This window comes from Macrobrachium nipponense, chromosome 13 (genome assembly GCF_015104395.2).
Source record: "Macrobrachium nipponense isolate FS-2020 chromosome 13, ASM1510439v2, whole genome shotgun sequence".
NCBI classification, from domain to species: Eukaryota; Metazoa; Arthropoda; class Malacostraca; order Decapoda; family Palaemonidae; genus Macrobrachium; species Macrobrachium nipponense.
This window is the reverse complement of record NC_087206.1, coordinates 61,819,699-61,834,561: the sequence shown is the minus strand read 5'-3', so window position 1 is coordinate 61,834,561 and position 14,863 is coordinate 61,819,699. Positions and strand designations below refer to the sequence as shown.

General features: G+C 40.3%; 1 long non-coding RNA gene across 1 annotated transcript; it reads left to right on the top strand.

Moving 5' to 3' along the window:
• The first annotated feature begins 4,363 nt into the window (after positions 1-4,363).
• On the top strand, positions 4,364-13,756 carry LOC135225484 (uncharacterized). The gene is made up of 3 exons (XR_010316988.1): positions 4,364-4,543; positions 13,051-13,252; positions 13,508-13,756. It is a non-coding gene; the product is annotated as an uncharacterized LOC135225484 (long non-coding RNA).
• Positions 13,757-14,863: the final 1,107 nt, after the last annotated feature.

Genomic DNA, 14,863 nt, shown 5'->3' with positions numbered 1-14,863 from the left:
GATGTGTTTTAAAACCCATATGAGAATTGATACTTGTTACAGGTTTGAGAATGTCAAAAAACCCTGTCGAGATAAATCAGAAGAAAGCTTCAGTACACTGAGTTAGGAATGTTTAGAAAGATGGAAGTGAAAACTAAAAGGCCTATTAGTTGTCTGTTAGTGATATATACCACAATACAGTACAGTATAGCATAAAAAAATGTGTTCCAGTCACATTCAAAAGAAGTGTTTCACCAACAGTGCCAGATTGTTACGTGCTTGTGAGAGATGTTTGCTTTGACATATTTAAATAAAGAGGGAAGGTATGAGCATCTGTATCTGCTGATAGCCTCCTACTTGATTTTTTCTTTTTTTGCCTAACTTTCAAATTATTTTTACTAACACTTTACATTAAGTGGTTGGTATACAGTGATATAGTTTATTAGATGATCCATTATGTATGTCCAATATGAGATATCAGTTAATCAATAACAGAAGCAGTTTTTAAAATTTAGCAACTACAGTATATATACATACTATGTAAAAAGGAATAGTCAATTTTCATAAAACTGTGGACTTAGCTAATCATTTGAAGAAATGATACAGCCAAAAGTTTAATGGAAATTAAAGCAGGGGATTCCAGGAAACCTAGTCAAGCTCTTGATGTTGTACTGTAACAAGATTTATAATGAAGATAATGGCATTTTATCAAGAATTTGAGATACATTGTTGACTATTAAGGATCATCACACAATTCTGTACATGTAGTGTGTATTGTAGTAAAAGAGAAGGCTTAAAAAAAAAAAAAAAAAATGTGAAGTCATACCTCTTCGATGTTCATAGTGTAGATGACCTGATGTTAACCGTAGAAGTAGAAGAGAAGTTTGAAAAATGCCTGCCATTTATATGAAAAGTAAATGATGAAGATTGTTTGAAGGATCGTGTGGTTGAATGGCAGTCCTTGGAAAGGCACATTTTAATTACCTCGAGACAAAATGGATTATGCAACTGTTACTGAGAAGGCAGGAAGAAAAAGAATAGTAACATGTTGATTGATTTGGAAAGAGAATGCTGTTACTAGGGAAGAAGAGCACTCTATTAGTAAAGAGTAAAAATTCATGATGCATTTATGGAACCTGTAATGTGCTACATTACTGTCACGAACTATGGAAATAATTACAGTCTGTTTACCTTCCATAAAGTCCTCTAGTGCAATAAATCCAAGGAGGCTCGGCATTCAGTGAATCATGCTGGTTGGATCTATTTGAAGAAAACCGTTATGACCAGTTACCTAGAGATCCTGGAGTGAAACTGGGTTCTCTGAATTTTTCATGCCATAATTTCATTCACATAGGTCCACCTTGCAGGATTTTTGAAAAATATATCATATCGAATAATTTCTGCACAATTCAGACCAGTATTTGCAAGGCTTCCTTTTTTTTTTTATTTTTGTAGTAGTGCCTGAATTTACTAATTGTGTAAATACACGTACCGTACTTACCTTACATCAAATCTTATCTGTTACTAGAATAGTTTCCCCATTTGGATGTTAGGTCTTATGAGATCTTTCTTTTCAAAACTAGACTGGTTGTAATGGTAGTTTCTTCTACCTTAAATGGTTTTCCCTTTCAAGTTTTTTTTTATTTTTTTTTTCTCAAATTCATTAACTTATCATTGTAAACATTACAAAAGGACCAGGTCCACCTTCATTATCCATTCTATCAACTTATTTCGGATACATTCCAAACTCATTAGTGTGAGGTTTAGTTATAATGTTCAAGTTTTGTTGGAACATTACCACTCCGAGAGAGAGAGAGAGAGAAATTTTATAGTTCAACGTCTCCGAGAGAGAGAACGTTTAGAGTTCAACATCTCCGAGAGAGAGAGAGAGAACTTTTATAATTCAACATCGAGAGAGAGAGAGATAAATATAGAACGTGTATAGTTCAATATCTCCTAGAAAGAGAACACGTACTAGGGTCAGTCGGGATTGAGCCATTGGATTGCAAAACTCAACCGGTGTGTTCCGGCTGTGGTTTTCATCCTAAAGCACTGCCGCCGACCCAAACCGTTTTAATATTAAAATGTATTTGAATCAGACCTTGATTCTGGTACTGTACTTATCTGGGTTAAAAAAGTACAGGTTGCATTTAGATAAGGTATAGCTCAAACGTTATATGCTGTTCGAGCAAAGTGTCGTAGACTTAATACATGGCAGAAATTTCACTTTTATGGATACTATTGGAAAATAAATCTTAAACTCAAATGCGTTGTATAAATGGGTACCTATTGTGGAATAAAAAGAGGCTCACTATGAACTGAAGTCAAGTACAAAAAAGTACTATACAATGAATTTAGAAGACTAGACCGTGAACAATTATGGGTCTAGAGTAAGTAAAATGAGATAAAAAAAAAGAAACTAGAAAGAGAAATCTGAAAAAAAAATGTACGAGCGAATGCAATCTAAATGAGAAGAAAATAAATAAAAGAAACAAAGTTTATTGATGAAGGAACGTTGTAGAGAAGGAATAAATACAACATACAAAGCTAATTGCGGGAATGAATTTGTTGCTCGCTTAAACTGCACCTATTCTACATCTTAGCTGTAGCCAAGATAATGCTCCTAGCAAATTAAGTAGTATTAGACCTGGTGCTAAAACACGGCAAGCTGTTGCCAGTATAAACAATAGACTGCAGAGCGTCGTCTACTAATCTGAACGACGAAATACCAGAATCAAGCTAATCTGTCATATCTCGCAGTTACAGCAGTCTCGAATGTTAGTTTCCTTGCAATTGCTTCAGCGGTCTTATCCAAATTTATTTAATACTAAAACGGTTTGGGTCGGCGGCAGTGTTTAGGATGAAAACCACTGCGGGAACATAATGGTTGAGTTATGCCTTGCAATGGCTCGCTCGAGCCTCAACTGATTCTAGTACGTTCTCTCTGTCTGTGTCTGTCTGTCTGTCTCTCTTCTCTCACCTTTCTCTCTCGGAGAAGATTACCATCAACAAAACTTGAACATTACTTACAAAACCTCACACTAATCAATGTTTGGAATGTATCCGAAATAAATTTGACAGAGGGTCAGATATAATGAAATGAAAGAGATATATAAATGAGACGTGTCACTATTGTATTCAACATACAACTAGCTGTAGTAGCAAGAGCAAATCCTACCACCGGATGCAGTTCTGAGTTAATATTTCTCGCTGGGGCGCGTGGCGTCGCCCTGTAAACCGGCGTCTCGGTGGCTTGGGCCAGTGGATGGCTTGAGGTGGGGATCACTGCTGCGGACCTGTCTATGTTGAGTGGGTGTCCGCACTAAGCTCGGCATCAATATGGCCGCCCTTGGGGAGCCAGAGGCGTCCAGGTTACCTAAGGAGGTGTGAATCGGGCCAGGGGGGAAACCCAACAGCCAAAAGCACCCATGTCGACCAGTAGTGGGATCGCGCCCGTGAGTGGCCAGCCCGTAGCAGCCTCACCAATACAGGTGGACCTGGTCCTTTTTATACGGTACACCACCTGCGCGGCAGGACAATTAATAAATATCTGTTTTAAGAGAAGTTTAGCGTTGGTGAGAGCCTGCTGTACTGGCGTAATGCATGTTTATTATAAACTAGAATGATTTTAAACTTTCTGCTGACGAAGGACAGGAAACATCAAAAGATAAAGAATTCTTCTATATTTAGACAAAATATTAAAAAAATAAAAATCCTCAGAATGAAGGTCTTGTCTCCAGCGGTTACTATAATGTTCAGCTGATGTGAATTATATGCATGTGGAATTGATAGCTAATATACTTTTATCTACAGACCTGCTGAAAGGGTGAGAAACTGAAAAGAGGAAAGAATGTTTAAAATAATTATGACATTCTTCTTCTTCCCAGCTGGTTCCCATTTTTACAAAGCCAAAAAACTTAAACAAACACGAAGGAGGAATAGAATGAGCACGGGAGCTATTTAAAAGGTAAAGTCCGCTTACTTCTACTACTACTACTTCTATGTATTCAGAAAATATAAAGAAAACATAAGAGAGATTGATTGACTGATTGTGTATTAAAACTGGCGTGACAACATCTAGGTTATTGAAAACATAAAAGAAGAAAAATCTGGTATGACAACACTGAAAAAAACAATGCTGATCAGTAGGACCAAACTGGGTAGTACACTAGGATTAAATGACAGAAATAGGATAAAAGGGGAAGATACAAAATGTTTGTGCTGTGAGGAAAAAAATGAAAATTTAGATAATTTCTTACTTTACTGTCCAGCATACAATAAGATTAGAAATAGATATATGTAGTTTTGTGCAGCAACCATAGCAGGAAAATAGAGGAATTGGTAACTAAATTACTCTTATTGGTGGATCTACCGAGGGAGGAGGAAGTGGAAAATAGGAAAGATTTTTTACAAGAAATTTGGTATTTCAGAGAGAAGAAACTCAAACACAAACAGAGGAGGAGGAAGAAAAGTAAGGAAGAAGCCGTTTCAAAGGCATATTGTAACTAAATGGCAAAATCTTTTTCAGACTCTGAGGTTTGCCGACGGATTTGTGCAGGGCCAGGTAAAATTATTTGGTTAAGTCTTGACTTGTTTAAAAGTAACGTGAAATTGTTACGTAAGGTTTTTGTGGCCGCAGGGTGGAGTGGAAGGCTCGTTAGTATATCTACCTACCTAATAGTCCCGCATAGCAACCTGTAGGAGGAGGCCGTAATAGGGGTAAAAAACCGCATGGTACAAGGGTGGACCATGTACGATCAATGTGTACAACCCCAAGAAAAGTACATTATAACGCGTCCTGACACCGGAGTAGAGGTCTTTAGCTCCATTTCTCACCAACAAGAAGTCGCGTCTGATGCCCATCTCCGATGTCAGGACGCGTTATAATGTATTTTTTTGGGGGCTTGTACACATTAATCGTACATGGTCCACCCCTGTACCATGCGGTTTTTTACCCTTATATGTAGGATAAACTGCAAAGGGCCGAAACAACGTAAGACGTTATTTTTACTGGATTTACACTTCTCCTAGGGTAAACAACCGAGTGGACTAGCTGTGGCCACCTTAAACGTTTTTGGACCTACGTTCAGAAAAATGAAGTTTTCATAATAAAACTAATATTGTAATACTTACCTGAACACCTGAATTAGCCCTGGTCACTGACCAGCCCGAACTATATCCCCACACATTTACCCACTAAGTGGGTAATTTTAACTGTCAGTGTTACCAACGCTGCAGGTAAAATCTAGTCAAATTAGTTACCTGTGTTACCGTTGGCAACGCTGCCGCAAATACCTGCCACCAGTGGCCTGTCTCCTCATTCCTCAATTGAATCATTCACTATCAAATTGAAGTGGGGAGGAGGGTGGGAATCATTCAGGTGTTCAGGTAAGTATTACAATATTAGTTTTATTATGAAAACTTCATATTGCAATACACTCCCTGAACACCTGAATTAGCCCGATTAACAACATTTAGTCGGAGGCGGGGTCAATCTCATTCAGCCCGACCTGTACACGGAACATACGCAGTAACTCATAAGCAACCTAGCATGTATAAAAGCATGTATCCACCTAGTTATCCAAACTCGGAGGTGTGGATGTTTGCAAAGAAAGTACTTCAAAGTCAGTGTTTGAAATCTAACATACTATTCTGAGTCAGAAGTACCTCCCATGTGATAAGCTATACTTCTTATTCATGGAGGCAAAACAAAAACAAATCTCCTCACCTGGTTGTCCAGCTCAGTAACTGAGGATGCTGCATAGGAAGTACCCTACCGTCGGTGTCGAGTCCTAGGTACCGCCTGAGTCTGAAGAACCTCCCATGTGTATTCTATACCTCTCATGTATGGAGGGGAAAATGGTGAACCCTCCCATGTGGCTATAGCCTCTCATGTATGGAGGAGAAGTTGAGCGTGCAGGACCTTCAGTTCTCTACTGCTCACTGATGTAGATGACTTGTGCTGAAGAAGTAGTTGTTATTCAACATGATCATCGGCTCTGCCTAACCTCAAGGCCTAAGGGACAAAACACTCTGTCTAAGCTTGACCAACAGAAACACTAGAGTTCATTAGACTATCACTGCCTCCCTAAACTTCTAACACCATAAAGTTCATTTCGACTATCACTGCTTACCTAAACTTCTAACACCCTGAAGTTCATTTCGACTATCACTGCTTACCTAAACTTCTAACACCCTGAAGTTCATTTAGACTATCACTGCTTACCTAAACTTCTAACACCCTATCTCTACCAAGCCAACTATCAAACTGAGTTACCGCAACGACAGGACCCGAGAGTAACCTCTCTGAAGAAAGTGTGAAATTCCTTAAGGTACGGTGTGTGAAAAACCACCTCAAGAAAAAAAAAACACCTACACAATCGCCGACAGCGAAACATTCCTCTGGAAGCCAAAGGGTAGTCCTACGCATACTTGCGCCCTTGGATTGACTAAGAGTCCATTCTTATGAGTGTCCGGATAAGCAATGATTTAACAATAGTCCCTCCTCTCCTTGCCAAAAACATATCATAACCCTCAGAAATGTTAGTCTGGTATGCAAACCCCCTCGAAACCAATGTGAAGAGGTTATCAAACAGTCCAGGCTCAGAGAACCAACTATCAACTCTCACCACATCCACACAGAGTGGCTGTGAAAGGTGTCCTCCAAATACGAGCCTCATGATCCGTAACCCTTACCACACTAATCAATGGAAGGAACCCCAATAGAGAAAAACCTCAACTGACTCGTTAAACCTGCGGAAGTCGGACTCGGCAGAGGAGTTACCCGCTACCTCATACAGGAAAATGATGCTAGCTTAAGTCATTCCCCAAAAAAAAACTGCCCGACTCGCCGAAACCAGACTACCCTACTTGATGTTTGAGAGACTGCTGGTTAGGTGAATACAACATATCAAACTTACATGAATTAACTGAGATCCCTCCGGAGCCTGGAATGCGGAAAGATAGAATGGACAAAGTCCACAATCCGTTATACTCGCTTCCTTCGCCGGAGAAACAAAAACAAAAAAAACCCACAACTAGCAAACGAGTCTCTCTTCAAAGGTATCTATCCTCTGTCAGACCTGTCCGGCCACACCGGAACAGGAAAACAAAGGAAAAGAAAAGGCCGAACCCAGAAAAGCAGCACCCAAGAACCCGGAACCTACTACAAACCTGGCTGCTCGATACCAAACGACATAAGATCCCATCATATCTGAGCCTACCGATCCGATTGCGCAACGATATACCAACAAGAAGATCATAACTACTGTGCAAGTCGTACTCGACTGCGCAACCGCACTCCCCCAAGACATCATGATGTAACCCCTGCTGTCCGACCGCTGTCCACCCACTCACAATAGCGAACTGTCTGTCAACAGTTCCGCAAAAAACCTGTAAGAGTTAGTCACTCGACTGCGGATACCATCACTCTCCAGTGACGATAACGTTACGCCTGAGCCGAAAATACCTTGGCGATGAAACGACCACGCATGCGAGTCACTAAACCTCCCATACTTGTTGCGAGCCCAAAACATTGTCACCAACCAAAGACGATGACCTAACCTTGAACCAGTCTCAATTTACTGCGAAAACTCCGCACTCACCATTGACTATGACACGAGACCAGAACGACTACAATAGGCGAGCAACACCCCTTAAGAGCGAAGAAGTCGCAAAACGCGATCCAACTAACCCCCTTTACCAATACGTACTAAACCTAGACTGGAATCCGAAGCAAGTGACGGAAAGAAGTACTCCCACACGGAATCAAGGTCGAACCCACCTTGAAAATCCCATAAGGACGGAACAGAAAAGCAGCAGGAAAAAGTTGAGAAAAATAAGGAGAGAGAAAAGTCACTACGAGTAACCCACAGGAACACCTAGCGCCAATATTGTGCAGGTGGAGAACTAACTGTGCGGTACAGTGCTTAATAACGGCCGGGTTACGAACTGCGGAACCAATGGAGCCGCAGAAGGAATTACCAGCTACCCTAAGAAAGGGGGCCGAGGGCACAAAAGGTGCTAATTACAAATGCAGACGAACTGCGAACGGCCGTAGCCCCCCCCCCCCCCCTCGGAAATTACCGCGGTAAGCACGTTAGGTCTCACACTCCTAAGGTATATAAACAATGGGAAACGGAAGAAGGAGATTTACTAACTACCCTATGAAAGGAGTGGGTGGTGACAACCGGTATCGATACAATCAACGATGGCGCAGGTGAATCTCCAACTGCCGTAGCCTCCTCAAGAACTACGGAGGACATTATTACGTCTCAAAACAAGTAAGGATGAAAATACGGAGTTGCGGAACCGCCTTGAAGCATCAACATCAGCAGCCTGAGAACTACAGGACCCGTGGAAGGTGCTACGAAGGCAGCCCCTCCAATTATTTCCTTTAACCCGGTGAGAGAGAGAGAGAGAGAGAGGAGAGAGAGAGAGAGAGAGAGAGATACTCTTCTCCAAATTTCAGGATGAAACAATGAAACTGGCTCTACTGTGATATTGGTAAATATAAACAGTATGAGCGAGAAGACTCCGAAGCGACATCCGAAGAATGAGCAGCTGAAGAAGGTTGTGTAAAGACAATATAAGGTTAACAGAAAAACTGGGCGAGAGAAAACTAGACCGACTCTGTTCCCCATGATAATCTGAGAAACATTAGAAAATCAGGAAATTATTCAAGACGTGGTCGTGAATACAGTCCGTATTGAAGCTACTGTAATTAACTTGCGTTAATTCGATTTTTACGATGGGGTTAGTATTTAAATCGAAACTACATTGCAAATAAGTCTCCTATATCTCTCGCGCAGCTGGCGTAGGCAGCATTGTGCATCAGACAGCGAGATTGTAGGGTTAAATAGAATTTAGGCCAAAGGCCGAATATTGGGAACTATGAGGTCATTGAGCGCTGAAGGGAAATTGACAGAAAAATGTTTGAAAAGGTGTAACAGGAAGAAAAACCTCTGTTGCACAACGAGTCAATTGTTAGGAGAGGGTGGAAACAGCATAGTAGAGAAAAAAAAAATGAAATCAGGAAAGTAAGAGAGAGAGAGAGAATATTACAATCGTCTAACTTCTCCACCTCCATAAATTTGCACCCTCTTCCTAAGTTAAAAGGTTATTGATCTTAATGATATATACTCGTATAACTGCGTACTGCTATGAACAACCGAACGAAGAACTTGTTGCTAATACGATCGAATCCTATAGCAACATCACTTTATTGTATTGATCGGCGTGCGAAAGTAATCGAATCCGATAACAACGTCTGTTTATTGTATTCATCCGCGTGCGACGGTAATTACTGTATTCATGTTATAAATGTAGCTGAAGCTGATAAGGCAAAATTACGTGCATCAGCAACCTGGATAGAGGTCCCAAGCTTTTGTATGAATTCAAACGCAGCCGTGGTAAAATAAAGTAACAGCATGAAAGAGCTCGTTTACTGTTGTTTCACACCGGTAAAGATTAATCAAGTGTAAGGTTCGTAATACCTATGAAAACGAGTGAAAAACGAACGGAATCGTTAAATTTACGCATCTAAGCCGAGGGAAAAACTAGCTTCCAATGAGACGTATCAGTCAAATTTTGGCCTTAAATTACATCGTAAGACGAACAGCATGACTTCGTTTTATAAGCTAAGTATCCAGATACTCATTATGGTAACTAGAAACAAAAACATTAGCCGAGACCAAGTGATATGGTTGAATCTGGAGCCAAGGAAAAAAGACTAGCCGGCATCATTGTCTGATTAAGCCACGCCTCCTCACAACAGTGCTGTTTTGACAAGCTTGTGTAATTGTAATTTAATTGAAAAGTAATAAATTACATATTTCAATTTAATTGAAAATTAATAAATTACATTTTAAGGTAATTAAATTAACTTTATTAGTCCAAATATTAATTTCAGTTGTCACTGTAATTTAATAATACAACTGGTAATTCTTTTGTAACTGTAATTGACATAAGCACAATGGTAATTACTGACAGCCATTAGTCTGTTAAACGTATGAAGACGTCATACAACGAATTCCTTATAGTATCCGACATCTAATTATATGCCACAAGATACCAGTATTGACTATGTTAAATGTCCAACATAGTTGAAAACACGTCTCCTTCAGACGACAAACCTGGCCTAAGTAAGGAAGAGTGTTACGTTAGTTACGCTAGCCAATCAGGACAAGATGAGGTGGATACGGCGAAGCAAACCCGTATTCGCCATCACCTGATTCCAGAGCGTGAATGACTGCCGAGTTAGTAGTATTTATACTACGCTAATATGATGATACATACAATACACTAAATGCTTTAGTCGGACAGAATCTGATCTTCATTCTGTTCGATTACATTCATATTGAATTATACTAAGATCGGATTCTCGTTCGTTTCAATTACATCTGTACTGAATTATCCGTAGTCAGAATGCCTGAGCCTAAGCGTTAGCCACTATAAAAATCACTACCGTTATGTAGTACAGCGAATACTTTTGGCTAGGCTAGGCTACTGTACATATATCATCGTGAACACTAGGCTAGCCGTAGTTAATTTTATTCGATTTCTCTACATAACGAATTATCGTACGTCGATATGCGTTGAACAGAGAATTAGTCGATATTAAAAATTACGCTATCGTATAAGTAGAGGAAAGTAACCTTAAAGACGAAGGATAAGTATTCAACCCTTCAGAACCCGACAGACCCGACCAGATCTGAACGGACCAACCATGGCCTAAAAGATTCTGACGAAATAACTAGAAGCAAGCAAACACCTAATAGGCTCTAGGGACACTGTCCCTCTATAAACTACTACTTATAATAGAAAAACCGACCGGAAGAAGCCTGCACTTCTCTTCCTAAACACTATTTAGCCAATTATCCCTACTAGTCTGTATCAGACCTAAATTTTCATCATCCTGAGAACTTACAAATCGAGGGGGGGGAGGGGAAATCTGCTGCCAACACTGCCTGCTCCGCGCCGGGGGGGCCGGCAGAACCTACCCACTCGGAGGCTTGCGGTTCTCCATTACCCCCAGCACCCGTTAGGGCTGGTTCTGGAACAGGCAGGGGGGCTGAAAAAAGAACGATTAGAATTCACTATACTACTAGTACCACTATCTCTATTTTGGTTAAATTATTCGTCAGGCTAGAAATATGCTTAACATACTAGATGATAACCTGTCCACTAATCTCTGGGAATAACTAAACTAATGTTTCGTTGTCTCCTGACCAAGACAAACATCTCTGACTAGTATTGCACTAAAAACCTTACTACACGAAATAACGAAAAGAACGTCGATCATGTATGCGGGTACTCATCCAACGCTTGAAGGGCGTGCAGAGCCGATGAGCACCAACATATCCAGCAGTTAGGAAAGGCTCGATCGTCGAACTGTAGATGAAGTAGAAGTAGAGGCGTTTGCAGTCGGCGACAACGTTATTTTAGAGCCGATGAGCACCAACATATCCAGCAGTAGAAGGCTCGATCGTCGAGGCGTTTGTAGAAGGCAATGACGTTTATTTCCTAACTTATCCATAGCGAGTACAAAGTAGCTATCCAAAGTGAACGGGAAAATTCGTGTTTGTAACCAAGATGCGAAAAACTCTGAGTGGGGTCGGGCTAAATGACCAAAATTTGTTTGCCTGATGTGGGACTGATCCGCACAGCAATGCGAACACAAAATTGAGGAATGAGGAGACAGGCCACTGGTGGCAGGTATTTGCGGCAGCGTTGCCAACGGTAACACAGGTAACTCATTTGACTAGATTTTACCTGCAGCGTTGGTAACACTGACAGTTAAAATTACCCACTTAGTGGGTAAATGTGTGGGGATATAGTTCGGGCTGGTCAGTGACCAGGGCTAATTCAGGTGTTCAGGGAGTGTATTGCAATAATACTTTTACACGTCCTGACACCGGAGATGGGCACCAGTCACGAGTCATAGGTCATGGGAGCAACACCTCGAGGCATGAGACGCGTGACTGGTGCCCATCTCCGGTGTCAGGACGTGTTAAAGTACTTTTTTCTGAAGGTGGGTCCGAACAAGGTTAAGGTGGTCACAGCTTGTCCACCCGGTTGTTTACCCTACTATACTTGGGTAAACGACCAAATGGCCACCTAGTGACCACCTCTACCGTACGTAGGGCCACTACCTTCCCGAAAAAGTAGTACACTGTAACACGTCCTGTAACCAAGTCTTGAAATTTAAGCTTCCAAAGATTTACTTTAACAGAAGGTTATCTTAGAGGCCCGTAACGTCACTACAATGAACCCAAACAATGGAAGTGTGTTCTCCTAAATTACGAAATAGGGTAAAATACTGAATGGCCAGCCCTTACTGTAGTGCGACCACCTTCCTGAAAAAGTACTTTTAACACGTATTGTAACCTATGATAGACATTAGTCAAGAGCCAGCGTCCGTGGAAGCAACTCTTTGAGACTTCTACTACTTTCCTCTCGCAGTCAGTTTTTTCTTCCAAGTCACAAATTAAGGCCATAGGGTAAAATACTGATGACTGGCATCTACCATAGCACAACCACCTACCCGAAAATTGGAAATTTGTGACTTGAGAAAAAACTCACTTTGAGAGGAAAGTAGAGAGGTCTCAAAGTGTTGCTTCGAAGGACGCTGGCTCTTGACTGATGTCTATCCTGGGTTACAGGACGTGTTAAAGTACTTTTTGGGAAGGTGGTCGCACTAAAGTTAAGGCTGTCCATTGGGTATTTTACCCTATTTTGTAATTTAGGAGAACACACTTCCATTGTTATGGTTTAATATTGTAGTGCTTGAATGAAAGGTAGTGACATTAGGGGCCTCTTAAGGTAACCTTCTGTTACAGTACATCTTTGGAAGCTTAGATTTCAAGTCTTTGGCCTATGTAGGCTTGTTCCATATGTATATGGTTCATCCTCTGAATAATAATAATAATAATAATAATAATAATAATAAAATATATGTTGAATTGCCTGAGCATATCAAGGACAAATAAGCATGTTTACATCAGGTCTAGAAAGGTGTAACGCAGTAGACAGTTGTTCTATGACCAATTCTTTTTGTTAATTTTCACCCAGGGCCCATAAGTAGCGAAGTAGATGAAATGCCATCGAACGAAATAGTTGGAAAAGATGCATTAAGGCATCCGACCACTTAACTTTAGCAGTGAGGATGGAGAAGGGAATGGAACGACCGGGCAAAGCTTCAGATTGAATTTGACCCGCTACAAAGCAGCACGTTAAAACTATCGTTGTGGATCGTTTATTCCTGATGTGACAGGTTAGTGTGACTGGGATTTCTTTCTTTGAAATAAGTACTGTATGTGATGCCCAATGGGTTTTTTTTTATTATAAAAACAATTACCATGGGCCATTGTCAGGTATGTGTTATAATCAGTTACACAGGCTATATCCTTATTTTTTTATTGTATATTTCATGTAAAATAGGTTGAAATCTGTCTATTTGTAGATTTTATTGTTCTTTTTAATTTAAAACTAATGTTTACTTGAAACTCACTAGTTGTTTTACTTACAGGAGGGTTTGTATTCAACATGGGAAAAGATGAGACAAGAAGAGGTTGAGAGAACCAAAGAGGAACTAGTATTCACATTCTTTGAGCATCAGGATACACATAGACTGGAAGTGCTTCTAGACTGGAAATCTGTGTATGTGATCTTTTACTTGGCTTGTTCATGAAAAAAATGTTATCATTTTGCAAACCCTTGTATTTTTCAAATTTCCACTGGAAAAAAAATAACCATGTAGTTCAGAAATGTGGAAATTAAAAGATTTGTGATTCTAGAGGGAGGAGATGTATCTGATAGTTAGATAGTTATCAGTTCATCTTTGGTGAACATTATTCTTTTGATTTGATATTTGCATTTATGGCTCAGGGAATTTAACCACAAAGCCCCCCTTCCCACAAAAAAAAAGTTAGCTGAGCTGAACAACATAGAGAATGCATGAAAGGATCAAAGAACCTTCCCAGATGTGTGTCCAAGAAATACTCTGCATAGGTGTGTAGTGCCATCAGTGCACCTCATGCGGTGCACTATAGGCATTACTTAAGGTTCTTTGCAGCATCCCTTCGGCCCCTAGCTGCAACTGCTTTCATACCTTTTACTGTACCTCTTTTCATATCATCTTTCTTCCATCTTACTTTCCACCCTTTCCTAACAATTGATTCGTAGTGCAACTGCAAGGCTTTCCTCCTGTTGCACCTTTCAAACCTTTTCACTGTCAATTTCCTTTCAGTGCTGAATGACCTTAGTCGCCCCAGTGCTTGGCATTATGCCTAAAACCCATAAATCAGTCTATGAGTCCAAGTAATACAAAGGCCCATCGTGGAGTCAGGCATCCCTGAAAGAACTTGAGCAGGGTTAGAGAAAAGGATTGCTAAGGGCTTCAGAAGGGGCGAAGAACTCATGGAGGAACTAAACTTTTTTTCACTTTTTTGCCACCCAGGGTAATTTTGTCAGCAGTTCATAACCTTTGACAATTGAGAATAGCAGGACCTACGGTGGTAGTATTCTTACACCCCTATAAAGTATACCCGACTTCATCATATTTGCTGCCACTTTGTCACATAATACACCTTTAGTATATCCTTATGGGCCTTAAAGCAGGGGTATCGGGCACCTGGCCCACAAGATATGATTTATCACCCCTAAAGTATGATTATTATAAAGAAAAAAAAAAAAATGACCATATTTAATGATGTTATCTTTACTTGTTAATGGTTAGTAATATAAGTGTATCATGAAAAATATAATTCATTCAAGAATTGCAGTGGAAATTCTACAGAAAATTTGTGCCCCAGAGTAATGCTTATACTTTATATACTTTTGTTATCATTAGTATGTATAAACAAGTAAGTCCTCAAGTAATGAG